This window comes from Vanessa tameamea, chromosome 22, assembly GCF_037043105.1.
Source record: "Vanessa tameamea isolate UH-Manoa-2023 chromosome 22, ilVanTame1 primary haplotype, whole genome shotgun sequence".
NCBI lineage: Eukaryota > Metazoa > Arthropoda > Insecta > Lepidoptera > Nymphalidae > Vanessa > Vanessa tameamea.
The window spans coordinates 9,368,283-9,383,499 of record NC_087330.1 but is presented as its reverse complement, the minus strand read 5'-3'; the positions used below and the strand labels follow the sequence as shown (position 1 = coordinate 9,383,499).

The 15,217-nt window shown below is 34.0% G+C and overlaps 1 protein-coding gene across 1 annotated transcript in view; it reads left to right on the top strand.

Moving 5' to 3' along the window:
• Nucleotides 1-15,217, top strand: part of LOC113396445 (uncharacterized) — a 192,924-nt gene that overhangs the window by 71,932 nt on the left and 105,775 nt on the right. Inside the window, exon 2 of the mRNA XM_026634382.2 lies at nucleotides 8,922-8,957. The gene's annotated coding sequence lies outside the window, so the exon portion shown is untranslated. The remainder of the gene's footprint in view (nucleotides 1-8,921; nucleotides 8,958-15,217) is intronic.

Sequence of the window (15,217 nt, the reverse complement as noted above, 5' to 3'; positions counted from 1 at the left end):
ATTTAAACATTAACAAATAAAGCATATTATTCAAAATAAGCTTATCTTTTTATAGATTAGATAGAAGATAGATACATATGATTATCTATCTATCTTCTATTATCTATCTTCTTCTCCACCACCCACTCATGACCCACCCACTCATCAGACATACTAGCGCCAAATAACAGTACTCTGTATTTTTGTGTTCCGGTTAGAAGGGTGAGTGAGCCAGTGTAATCACAGGCACAAGAGACATAATATCTGAGTTCCCGAGGTTGGTGGCGCATAGGTGATGTAAGGAATGTTTAATATTTCTTACAGCGCCTTTGTCTATGGGCAGTGGTGACTACTTACCATCAGGTGGCCCATATGCTCGTCCACCAACGAATGCCATAAAAACAAACAAAAACAAAAAAAAATATAGGTGATAAAAAAGCGTAGAGCTAATACTTGTTGACTTTCAGGCAGGATATATTATACATATATACACTTGTAGTTAACTAATACAACTTTGTATTTTAAATATTGGAAAAGAGCAACTACTGAGTCCTTTGCCAGTTTTTCTCAGTATAATCTACATTTCGAACCCGTGGTAAAATACAACTATCTGAGCCTTGTATACAATTGCTGGGTAGCATTTGGATATATACGTCATATTTCTTAATCGTCGATCCCAAAATCTTTAATCACTGTGACCTCCCTGTAATGATTTACGATGCCTTAACGTGGACACTCACCGTAAGACTGGTCCACAAATTTAATGTCACTCAGCGAACAATAGAACGCGCGATGCTTTGAGTCTCTCTGGTAGATAGAATGCAAAATGAGGACATACGCTAGTAAACTAAAGTCACTGATATCGCGCGAAGAATTAGCTCGTTGATGTAGAAGTATTCTGGTCATGTCTCCATTTCGTCGTCTTGATTTCCGATGGAGCCAACACGTGCTAGAGTAGAGACCAGGCTTAGGAAAATACATATAGTGTAGAATGCTTAACTTTACTATATTGTGAACTAGTCTTGTATTTATGTCATCATCATCCCCCTGCCCTTATCCCAATTTACTTGGGGTCCGCGCAGCATGTCTTCTCCTTCCATACTACCCTTCGACGTCATCTCACAAGTAACATTATTTCCAGCCATATCAACTTTCACACAATCCGTCCATCTTTTCATTGGTCGTCCCCTTCCTCTATCCATCCACGTTCATGCTCAAGACCTTCCTCACAATATGTTCCTCATTCCTCCGCATAACATACGCCATACCATGATAGCTGCCTTCCACATAACTCGGCTATTGGTGCTACTTTCAAACTTTCATACGCGTTAAACCACACATTCCTCTCATCATTCTCATCTCCTCTACACGCATAATACATAATACCTTTTGTGGCCCAACACTCTGATACATACAGGACAGCAGGTCTGACCATGGTCTTATAAGTCCCTTTAGTTTAAGGGGAAAACTAAGTACTTGGTCTTGTATTTATGTAAAAATTATTATTCTCGTATTAAGTAAGTATTCAGTAAGAATAATATGTAACATCACAATCATCCCGGAAAATATCAACTACTTCTAAACCAAACAAAATAAGACTTAGTTTCTTATTAAAATATATAAATAAAATGGCCCCGTGGTTAGAACGTGAGCATCTTAACCGATGATTCAAACCCAGGCAAGCACCACTGAGTTTTCATGTGCTTATTTTGTGTTTATAATTCATCTCGTGCTCGGCGGTGAAGGAAAACATCGTGAGGAAACCTGCATGTGGCTAATTTCAACGTAATTCTGCCACATGTGTATTCAACAACCCGCATTGGAGCAGCGTGGTGGAATATGCTCCATGCCTTCTCCTCAGAGGAAGAGGAGGCCTTAGCCCAGCAGTGGGAAATTTACAGGCTGTTAATGTAATATAAATAAGAACAATGTTTTTATTATTTCTAAGCAAAGAAGGGATTTCCTCAAAAGAAAAACTGTGTCTTATTTCTTTGGCCCGACCTGGGATACTAAACTGAAATCCTGGGATCTGCTATTTTGCAAACTAGTCACTAGACCATCGATGATGGTATAGTAATATTTATTTATATTTTATATGAACAATTATTTACAACAAGTAACTGACTCCACACTTACCTACTTTGTATAAGCTCTAAATATTCAGCCGATAATCATAAAATTTTCCATTCATGTTGTTAGGGGTTCTGAAAATGACATAAAGGACAACCAGGCGAAGCCGTTGGCGGGAAATTGTATCCCGAACATTAATAAAATATAATTAGTGTTAAATTAAACGAAGCATTTCCAATTTCCTTTCGACATTGAATAAACTTAATAAGGTTTTGTAAGCAAGTTAAGTTGAAAGTCTCAAATTGGATAACGGATTTGAAAAATCATAAGTTATATAATGTTCGATTTTCAGAATGTTATTTCTCTTGAAAGTATCACGATTAATTTTATTAGAAGTTTAGAAATACAATAGACTAAGGTTGCGAAGTAAAAGTTTTTGGTGACTGTTATGAAACTGTGAGCTTGGGCGTAATTGGTTTTATTGTAGAAATATGAATGGATGAAAATAAATGGACCAGCTTAACATCGCTTCTTAAAAATAAATGGCTATCATGGGACGATCGGCATATTTGCATCAATGTTATGTCGGTTATTGAAATCATTTATAATTAAAGAAAAACAATACTTATTTGTAAAATAACCTTCATTAGTAAAATATTTTATTATTATATATATAAAATAATTGAGTATACGCGCCACGCACACTCAAGCAAATACAGCGGACGAAATACTGGACCGAATTCGAACGTAGCTATACGTCATTCAACGTACCTAAAATTAACATTTATATGTTTAATTATTGACATTTATTAATTTGACTGGAATTACGTAATAAAAGAACAAAAAAAAAACTATGCATTTTGAAGGAAGTCTAATTTTGTTTTGCTAATTTCTATTAACAGATTGCTTCAAATTTCACCTTCTAGCTCCAGTAGTGGAATTTAATTTAATTTAATTTAGTATCGGGGCTGTGCGCAAGCACGGCTGGGTAGGTCCACTCATCATATTATACTGTAGCGTCAACAGCAAAACTTAATATATTATTGCGTGTTCGGTTTGAAGGTAGTCAGTAGCTATAAACAATATCTTAGTCCGCAAAATTGGCGGCGTATTGGCAATATAAGGAATGGTTAATATTTCTTACAGTACCGATGGCTACGGACGGTAGTGACTTTTTACTATCAAGTGGATCAATTGTACGTTCGCCTACCAACAAAGATAATATATATTCTTAACCACTACTCTCCATATGAGGGCATGAGAGAGCGACATGTCCTTTTTCCTCACTGCATGTGTCGGACTTTAACATTAAGAAGGTCCAATAGGTTTTCCATATCAATAAAATATATCTTAAGAAAAAAATATTTAATACTATACCTTGAAATGATCCTTACATGTAAACTATACTTAATAACCTCCTTTGATGACCTCCGTAGTTGAGTAGTGTGTACCGGTTTTCATGGGTACGCCACTCCGAGGTCCCGGGTTCGACTCCCGGCCGAGTCGATGTAGAAAAAGTTCATTATTTTTCTATATTGTCTTGGGTCTGGGTGTATGTGGTACCGTCGTTACTCATGATTTTCCATAACACAAGTGCTTTAGCTACTTACATTGGGATCAGAGTAATGTATGTGATGTTGTCCAATATTGAAAAAAAAAAAAAAATTAAAATAACCCAAAGGGCATCAATTATTGTCTGAAAATTGTTAGTAGTATGAAATTCACATACAAATCTCTGGTCCCTATTTGATCCATTTAGATGTTAATTTATACATTTTTAGAATATTGATAGATGTAATTTTCTTGTATCTCATTTCATGTGCGAAAACGTCATTACATTTTCCAAACCGACGATTCCCTAAATAACGTCGACAAACATGAAAGATTAGAATAAACTCGATTCGGCCGATGTTCGAGTCATAAAGATAAACTTTCTTTCTACATTTTCCAGCTGCAATGGCCTTTGCGAACGTAACTCCGTCGACGTTTTGTTTTACATTTATAAACTAGATGGCGGTGTACGTAGTTGAATCGCGCTAACGTTTCACATTCGGGAAAAGCTAAAGGACCAAAGGTACTTTGTCTCTTCGTAAAAATGTGGTTCGATGACTATTTTAAAATTTTTTTGGCGCGGCACATAGAAATGCGCCGTATTATACTTCAACTGTAGTGTAGTCTTATGGAAATAATTAGTAGATACTTCATCATCATCATCAGCAGCCCATACTTGTCCACTGCTGGACATAGGCCTCTCCAATTGCACGCCACTGTGATCTATCTTCGGCGACTTATATCTACAGTAGATACTTATGACTCATAAAATAAATTCCAAATATCTGTATTATTTCATTAAAATGAAGGTCTAATGATATCAAAATTTTCCGCTTGATACTTAAAACTTGAGTACGTAATCTGGTTAATTTACTTCTTTTGTTTTCCTAACGATTTTCAGATCAGTATTCAGCATTATTAAAATTTAAAAATGCAAAGATTTATGCAAAATCATTAAAACTGATAAGTTTCATTTTCCCTTATATTCATATTTATTAGAGCCTTAAAGGCTTACGGGTACAAAACCAGGCAACTTGAATTTTTATGTGCTTAATTTGTGTTTATCCGTTTTTCCCCATCGTGAGGAAACCCACATGAAATTCTACCACAGCAACCCGCATTAGAGCAACCTTCTTCTCAAATGGAGGAAAGGCCTTAACCTTGTAGTGGGACATTTGTAGGCTGTTATAGTAGTAGTACTAAAATATTGTTGTTGTCGTAAAGTAGTAGTAACGCAAACACATGGACTCACATAAGTTGTCAAGGTTTGTTCTTTGGTGATGGAAATATGAATAGCTCACCTCGTACTGGTGAAGGTATAAATTGTAATCTTGTGGTATCTGGTGGTACAAAAAAGAAAAAAAAAAATTTTTACATACTTACTTTACATTAACAGCCTGTAAATTTCCCACTGCTGGGCGAAGGCCTCGTCTCCCTTTGACGAGAAGGTTTGGAGCATATTCCACCACGCTGCTCCAATGCGGGTTGGTGGATACACATGTGGCAGAATTTCGTTGAAATTAGACACATGCAAGTTTCCTCACGATGTGGAAAACATAATGAGGAAACCAGCATCACCGCCGAGCACGAGATGAATTATAAACACGAATTAAGCACATGAAAATTCAGTGGTGCTTGCCTGGGTTTGAACCCGCAATCATCGGTTAAGATGCACGCGTTCTAACCACTGGGCGATCTCGGCTCGTACAACAAAGAACTGCCCCATTATTAAAACAAATAAAATACACGTCGCCCACGAGATTGTCTTACTTCAAGTACTTATTACTGGTCCATTTATGTATTAGTATTTATTTTTATTCAGTTTTTATTTGAAACATAAAATGACAGAGCACACCTATTGCACCAAAATGCTATTGAATTAAATCCAAATATCACGATATTCAATGATTTACGAGAGACAGCGTAAGATTAAACTTGTAAGTGGGATTAGAACAGCGCTGGACAGCACTGTATCTGCTGTACCTATTTGTAAATATCCAAATTAATATTTAAAAACTTTTTTTATTTTTAGGATACGTTCGGGTAGGTTTGAATATTTTTCTGGTATATTTGAAAGACTTGGGATACGAAAATCCCAAGAGTATCTGACGAACCCATCTCAGCCTGGACATTGTTGGAATGGAGGAGACGCTATGCGAAGCACGTTCCGTTATCACGTTCGTCGATAAGATTTGCTCGATTGCACTTCGTTCTTTCCTTCTTAAAGTCAAGACGATTACGGTGGATAAAAAAAATTAAAACGGCACTGATATAAAATCATTTAAGACTACCACATATAAACAAGCATCGTGACATCGTAGCAATGCAACGTCGGGTCGTGAAATCAATCAATTTTACACTTTGTAAAAAATCACGTCGCGACGTCGTTTCGTGGCACCTTGCACGGTACATTTACTGCGGCAATTTACTCGGCAAAACACAACATAAATATCGTACCGTATGACGTAGCACGTTACGATATAGTGACGTGATTTTAACAATATTCACGTTGATTGTTTTCACGTTGATTTTCACAATTTCCACGAGTTTATGTATTAGCCCTTGTACATATTTCCTATCTCGATTTTGAATATCGAATTAGGTAAACGATCCGCTTTTACTCCGAAATTTAAAATAAAATTACGTCCTGTTAAAATAATAGTCCGTGTTAAATTTAACGAAACGTTTCCAATTTCCTTTAATATTGAATAAACTAAACAAAACAATGTTTTGTATACAATCCAAGTCGAAAGTTGCAAACTAAATAACGATATGAAAAATTATACGAAGGTCGTTTTACGGATTGTTATATCGATTGTAAAACAACGTTAGGAAGAGGCAAAACCAAATTTAAAGAAATCAAAGTTAATTAAATAATTCATAATTTGGGACAAGTCATAACGTCATTAAACATAAAGAAACATTCATTGCAGATAACTTTATAACTCAAAATGTTTTTGATAATTTGAAAAGCGTCATAAAACAAACAGTGACACTTTTGGAATCTGTTACCATTAATTAAATATTGTATGTATAAACGTTTGGTTTTGCCTCTTCCTATGTGCAAAACTGACGTTGTGTTTTGCTACAAGTCCAAGTTGAATGTGTACTACTTCACAGCTTGTGATTTCGCAAGAGATCACTGGCAATGTTTCGTTTGGAGTGAAATTGACGGACTTCCAGGAGCTAATGATATAGGTTCATGTACTATATTGTATTTGGAAAATAAATCGGAATCTATACATGATATACAAAACCTAGAAATAGTAGTTTATTCTGACAACTGTTTTGGTCAGCAGAAAAATCAATACATGTTTTTGATGTACGAGTATATGCATGCTGTCAGTAACATACATATTAAGAGTATATATATAACTCATTAGTTTTTAATAAATGGGTATCCTCAAAATTAAAACTATAATGACAACTCGGTCATAAAATAAGTTTAAAAATTCTTGAAGACCTCGCCGATCTATACCTGAACAATACATAACCCTTATAAAAACAGCGAGGAGAGAGATTTGGCCAGAGTCTGGTAGTAAAATGAATATTGTTAAAATTAAATATTGTTTGTATACACAAACAATATTTAATGAATGGTAACAGAAAACTGGCCTTAAACAAAAAAATACGTTTTATTACTTATGTCAATCCTAAGATTCCCGAAGCATGAGAGTCAAATAGAGATAAATGAGGACTCCACTGAAGTTTGGAATCCAATGCTATTCCCAAAAAAACCGTAGTATCGGCTACATCAAGACGGCCACCATTTAAAGATATATTATAATTTTGCTTTCTAACATTGGGTAGGGTAAAAAGTACACATTTTGTTTTTTGAGTATTGAAAACTAAACTGGACTTGAGTATTGAAAGTCAAAGGACTTAAATATAAGATTGTAATCCGATATAATTATCACCGTCTGTGCTCTCTTCATGTGCCGTCTTCATTTTTTTGCTGCGTTGTCACAGTTGTCAGCAAACAGTTCTTCGTGGACGCGTTATTGCAAACATATGGTATACGCTGTCATATGCTTGTAGCTTTTTCTCATAATCTGTCTCTTTTTGTCTCGTAATCTAATATCTGCGTCTTATATCTTGTCAGCTCGTTGAACCCCCGTTGCTGTATCCTCGGTCTCGTAAACTCGACTGCCTTGTTGGTTCCGAGGTTCTGGGCTCAATCTCAAGATTGGGCCGATAAAATTATTTTCAGTTTTATTTTTCGAAAAATTTACATTAGCACTCTCTTGCCTTGGAATTTATTTAAAGACGTTGGTGCTGAGCCTGAATTATTTTTATCGTGTTGGGTTTGTTGCCCCATCGGATTATCAGAGTGAGGGAATAGAGAGTGCACGCACACTAGCGCACTATTAATGTGTCCCGCGTAGCTGGTCTCCCCTGAAATTAGTCACAGTGTCCGAAATCTGTTGCAACGACATCGCTACTTTAATTGAGTATTAAATATTCATACACCACGACTTACACCATATCCATTGAACATCTGTACCTATGTAAACAAAAGATCTTGTAAGATTCTGAATAAGATATTTGGGAGAAGAATAAGCTTGAAAAGATTTGTGGGTTCCTATCATGCATTTTATAGGAAAACATAAACAAACAGAGGTATGTTTATGTTATCTACTTCAAGAACAGACAATAATAGGCGAATGGCCAGTGCGAAACTAATCTAAGAGGCGATATGTTACATTCAAAGGTTCCTGCGCATTTTATAAAAAATAAATATAGAAATAGTATAGAACTCTTGTTAACAAAATAACAAAGCTGTAAGCAGAACGATTAATTGGCTCCAATAGCTGGCCAATTTGTTTCGTTACGGACCAACATTTATTCAGCCTACCTGCGGTGTCCACAGAGGTACACGGTTTATTAACGCAAAACAAATTTGTTGAATAAATTGTATCTTGTTAACTACACAATTTGTTTTATGAGATATTTAATTAAAATCCATCAAGTATTTTAAGTAGCCGCGATAAATATACTTCAAAAATATGTGGCTGGCACGATTTTTGGTAATTTTAGATTTTAAGCAGTTACTTATATTAAATAAATATTTTATCACACACACGCGGAGAAGCAACGACGTGTAACATATTATGCCCCACGCACAAGGGGCTAGAGAGCAGCAATGGAGACGGTGCATAGCATACAAAACCGTTACGACATATAAGCCATCCTAACCCCCAGGCGCGAGAATAGTTGTTGCACATTAAAAAATAAATAATTTCATACCAAAAATATTCACTTTGAATTTTTAACAAAATCATATTTTTCTAATTAATGATTTTTATTTTATTTTGTTACAGGAATTATGAGGCTATTCTTCAATGACGTATAAAAAGGTAAGAAACTATAATATTAAAAAATATTACGTACAAAAAATATTAGTATATTTGAACAATGATTCTATACCGAAAAAAAATCCAAAAATCTACCACATTTCGTGCGTTTCATGAATATCATAAATGAATTACTAATATTCCTATTTACCCCTTCTTTTAAGCTTATCACACAAGTGATAAGCTTAGAAGTGGGGAGGACAATAGCTCAAGGGGTCAGGATCGATCCTGTGACTTTTTATATCGCTAAGTCCGTAAACCATTGCGCTATTGACGCTTAAATTAAAGTTATATCATTTATATTTATTATCTTTTATTTTCAGTGTTTCTATTTAAATTTTACTTCGAAGCAATAATATATAATAGAAAAAGTCGGATAACGCTTGAATGAACTTTTGTATTATATGTATTTTTTTAAATATTTTTACAATATTTAAAATAATTAAATTAAGACAATAATAAATTAATTAATTATTTTAAGACAATTTAAAATAATTAAAATAATATATTTGTCATTGCAAAGTTATGTCGATCAGAAAAAGTTTCATCAGTCAAAAAGATCAGTCACAAATTATTTTTTTAAGTTGGTCTTCGCTCAAACCGCAAACACGTGTGTCTGCCGTTATCCATCCGGACTCGACGTGACAAAACAGTCGTCGTGATTGGCCTATGCCACTGATTTTCGTTTTAGCAGATTTCAGCTGAGCAGGTTGTTCGGGTTAAAATCGATTGAGTTGTTAATAATACATTTTATAATAGGAGAACAACTTATATAATTTGCAACTAATTACATTTTGTGCGAGCTACCTATTAATGTCATTATTATTTTATTTTTTTTATTTAGTAACGAAGTAAAATGAATATTTTTTCAAAATATTTGCAAGGTGATGGTATCTTGATGTCATAGTCAAACACTATAGTTTTATGTTCCCAGAAATTATTGATAAGTTCACTAACGAAGGCGCGCTGCTCGCGTTAAAATATTTACGCTTTAATTATTATTTTTTTAATTTTACTCTTAGGCGTCTCACGCACACCAAGATACCTTGTAAGCACGACTGTCACACATACACCCTAATACTTATCGTTTCGACTCCGACTTTATTTAATAACGATAAACTCCCTTCTCATGGATCGCTGTGATATTCTAAACCAACTAAAGGTGAATATTTGAAGTCAGATACGATATCAATAGAACGCTCTCCAATTTCCCAACAGCCATAACATTACTAAACTACAGATCTTTTAGATATAATATAACCATTATCAGTATCGATAGGTAAACGAATAGTAAATAATTGTACGAAATAATATTATAAATAGAATAGAAACATTGTAATAAGAGCCCAGATGGTCCAGTGGTTAGAACGCGTGCATCTTAACCGATGATTTCGGGTTCAACCCCAGGCAGGCACCACTGAATTTTCATGTGCTTAATTTGTGTTTATAATTCATCTCGTGCTCGGCGGTGAAGGAAAACATCGTGAGGAAACCTGCATGTGCATGTTATTATATATTTTAAATCGAATTCACTAGTTATGGAGACAAATATCAAAAATTCTGTCCTCCCCACTGAAAAGTATGACGAAATCTCAACTAAACAAACTGCAACGAAATCCAATTTCATGACAGCGTTGTCTAGAAATTCTTCCTTTCACGCCGCATCCAAAAAAGGGCCGTCAAAACGCGAAAACGGGGAAAAATTCCGCGAAATATCAAAAAAATAACGTCGTATGTATGGAACTCTGTGAGATGACTATTGAATTACTGTCACGGGAAAATGATTCTTATGGTTCGGGTTATAAGGTATATATGGAAGAGTTATTTATTTGCTTAGATTGTGAATGAGTTCTCTTGAAATATTTCACGCTCTGTAGTTATTATAACATATGTATTTATTTTGAGGTCTCGCTTTTGTTCCTATACAAGTCTATACGTAGGAGTATCTTTGTGTATGAGGTAAGATTGTTCTAGAAGCTTAGAATATTATTGTTCCATGGAATAAAGTATACATATGTACATACGAATTATTTTATATTTGGTTAACGCGTTCTCTGATGTTAAGAACAATTATTCCACCACGCTCGCTGCTTAGATATTTGATAGAAATATATCTGGCATTATTCGACAATTCAGCTGTTATTCGGTATTTAAACCTGATCTCTAATAATAGTTCCGTATTTTTAATTGATATTGGGGAAGTTCTGAAAATTGTTCACTTGATGATCAGCTCGTTCAGGATCCTTTACATAAGACTAGTAAAGAACTCTTACTTCACTCAAAATGATATCCCCTTGGGTGGATACTCAAGGACACTAAAGTCGATGTCACTCGAGGCAAGGTAAACTAAACGTATAAATGTCATATGATTGATTAATTGTTATACAAATTAAAAAAAATGGCTTACCTGATATAGACAAAGATAAATCTATCTATTTGTCCATCAAGTGGTGCTAGCTCAAGTAATTATTTTCCAATGTTAAAAATATGATGAGTCAGTTCATTGAGTTCGATGAAATCTTGATTGAAAGTTTGTAGTTTGAATTGTAGTTTCTGCTTCAGCCCGTTAAAATAGTTCCAAGTTTCTTGATTTGAGTTAGTTTTAAGAAATTAATTTATTTTAGTTCAATATTATTTTAAATTAAGAAGCTATAACCTATAAATGTCTAACTACTGAATCGAAGCCTTCTCTTGTTTTTGAGGAGACGAGAACTTATTTCATCACGATGCTCTAACCTCGCTTTGGGTAAGTAGATACCGATACATTTCCTCACGATGTTTTCTTCCACCGCCGAGCAGATATAGCGTCACACGTCGATAGTAGTCGTTGAGGCTTTGAAAAGAAATTGGAGAAAGAAACTTACGTTGAAATTTATAATATTAGAGTGATAAATAAAATAAATAGAAAATAACAGCATCGGGCTTTGAAGTCAGAATATTGGAATCGATCATTGTGTTGAAGAGGGCTATTGTGAAAAATCACAGAACGATATTCGGCTGAGGGCGTTTCTGCATTGTTCAGTATCCATCGTCCCTTTTTGCACAATCACAATAATTTTATTCTGTACACATCCACGCGTAATCAGTGCGGAATAATCCGATATAATGGAGCCGCTATTTTGGTGGCAATCTTAGGCGTTGGGTAATATTGGGCATATATACGTGTTTATATGTGTATAAGTTTTCAATAGAAGATTTTAGATTCCTAACTAAGCACGGAATATTGAGACGGGGAACCAAGATTAAGGCAAGATAGATTTCATTTTTCAATATATATATATATATATTTAGAATATATTATGGTACAAGTTGACGGATGGGCAAATGGGCCATCCGATGGCAAGTGGTCACCACTGCCCATATAAATTGGTGCTGTAAGAAATATTAACTATTACTTACATAGCCAATGCACTACCAACCTCAATCTTAAACTGGCTCACTCAACCTTCAATTCGGAACACAAATACACTAAATATTGCTGTTGTTGGCGATTGAATATCTATTGAGTGGGTACCCAGACGGGCTTGTACAATGCCCAACCATTACTATATTGTGAATATTAAATTATGCTATCATATATAGAAATATAAGTCAAAACCTAACAATTACCAAAACGATCTCAACATGTCAAAGCAAATTGATTCACAAGCATTTCGTGTGATCATGTCAGTGGAAACGACCCTTAGATAAGCGTATTCACAAGTTTCAGCAATACATGAACCAGTATGTATCCGAGTTATGTAGCAAGTAAACACAAGGACAGAATAAACACTGGAAACCATACAAGGTATTCCTGCGTTGCTGTTGTATTGTTTGCGAAGTTTTCTTATTGGTTTATTAGAAACGTCTAGAAATGTAAAATAAAGAATACTGTTTGCATTTTAGAAAACTTGCAAGTTGTATTTCACTAGTTGTTTCGTGTGGCGTTCGTTTCGGTGCGATCAATTGGAAAATTGGAAAAATTTCTGAACCAAAAACACAATATGAAGAACAATTTATTTTTCAAACGTTAAATATGTATTTATAATTCAAAATAAGAAATATATTAATAAATAACTTTATTAATGTTTTTTTTACATACGATTCGAATTTATGAATTGGCAAAGCTAAAAATATCTGCGGAATTTTAATAAAGAAACGAATCCCTTGCCATACGTTATGTTAGGTAGGATTTGTTGACTTTGTATAGTCGGTAAGCTCCATGCTTTTCCACTAGAAAGAAAGCCTTAACAGTAGTGGAACATTTATGGGTTGTTGCTTTAATCAACAGTCAAGAAAAAATAGTTAAAGTCTTAATGTGTTTTCCACTATTTCAAGTAATATAATTATCCCATCAAAAACATAAATGTAAAAATGTGAGCCAAGTCCAATATTATGATATATACCTTGGTTGTTGACTTCAACGACAAAAGAAGTGAGATCTAAATGGGTGCCAAGTTCAATGGTCCTTCCTGAAATTTATTTATAACTACATAAAATATCATTTCTTCTAGCCTAATAGCCTAAGGTCTGTCTTGGCTAGTTCAATAATTTCCAGTCGAACACTATTATAGACAATATTATAACAAAAAAAAAAAATTACATACCTCGACTTTTAAACTGATACAAATTAGTCAATAGTAATTAAGATTGAAATATGCATTTTCACTAATTATCGAATGCGTTTTAATCATTGTAATTAATTTATTACATATGTGTCTTTTATGAAAGTTATTCATTCTTAGTTAAAATGTTGAGTCATCTTTATATTATTAAAATTGGTTCTGAAAGTGTTGCAACAATTTTGACCGTTTCCTATTATAAATTATAACTTTGCCGATTCATACATTCAAATCATTTGTTAAATAATTGGTCCGCCGTCTTGGCTATGCCGCCATGGTGGATTTAGAATTACGTCACATAGTTATCCATGTGATGTTATCTAAGTTGAACGTGTATAACAAAAACAGCTCAATCGGTTAATGATCTGCTGCTTTTAATTGCTTTTTCTGATTGAGTTGCAAGGTTTCAACCGAACATACTTACATTGCAATTTAAATAAAAGCTTGTGAAAAACTTTAATTTATTTTAATAAAGTATATTATATATAACTTTATTTAACTAACATAACTTTTTATTTTTAAATGTTGAGAAAGGGTAACTACTATGTTTTTTGTGGTTTGCTCGCAGTAGAATCTATATTCCGTAGGTAGTTTAACTTAATTCAGTTCTGTTAAATGACGATTCATAAGTGCTTTTTAAAACGTAGTTTAATAAATACATTTTGATTTGATTTGATAATAACATGAGTAAATAATTAAAATTAAATAACACTATCAGTGATGTATATAAAATTAAAATATTCAGGAGAACTTGGATACTTGTACCGAGTTAGTTCGTATTGCGGCTACACCTGCCATGAAAATTATCATGTCAATTATCGAAAATTTTAAGACAGAATCTACATTGGAACGAAAATGCGGGTAACGCAGTGTTTAATGGAATATTAAATTGAAACACAAATCAAGTTTATCCGGTCGTTGGATCACGAACAATAGAAATTAATTCAAACTAACTCCATATTATATATCTAAGTACTTCAATTGGAAGATAGTTATGCATTTTGCACAACGGCTTGAATACATTTCGATATTGCAACGGTTCGGGTAAAGATGCCGATGTCTGAGGTTAGATCGAATATATTGAAATATGTTAGATGAATGCTACGTAATGTAATTGAATTCAACTTACGTGTTTGGATGTTCCAATTTCGAAATGTTTGTTTCGTTCTATTTTGATTCATAAACAACGTGGTTATCTTAGTAAAAAGTTAATTTTTAATATGAAATATTTGTTTGCAATTTTTATATTAATGCCAGTTCAAAGTTGGATAAACTCTGGCCAAACATCTGCTTAATTTATATTTATAAGGTATTTTATACTTGGCTAAAGAAGTGAATAGAGGTAACCATTTATTCATGTAAAAACAACTTCATTCGGTTGTAGAGCTTTGTGCAAGTCCATCTGTGTAGGCAGAATACTTGATAAGTGGTTGGTCACTCATCAGGTATTTTGCCTCTAAACAGCAATACTTAGCCAAAGTCAAAAATCTTTGTTCAATATAGAAGTGCAGTTACACTTGCTTATTGATAGGCAAAAATCATTCATGTTAATTCATGTTACTTGTACAATAATAAACATATTTTTGTTATTTGAGTCAGCCTGGAGACGATCATCTCATTCCCAAGGTGTGCAGTCAACTAGAAAGTATTGTTGTGTTCCGG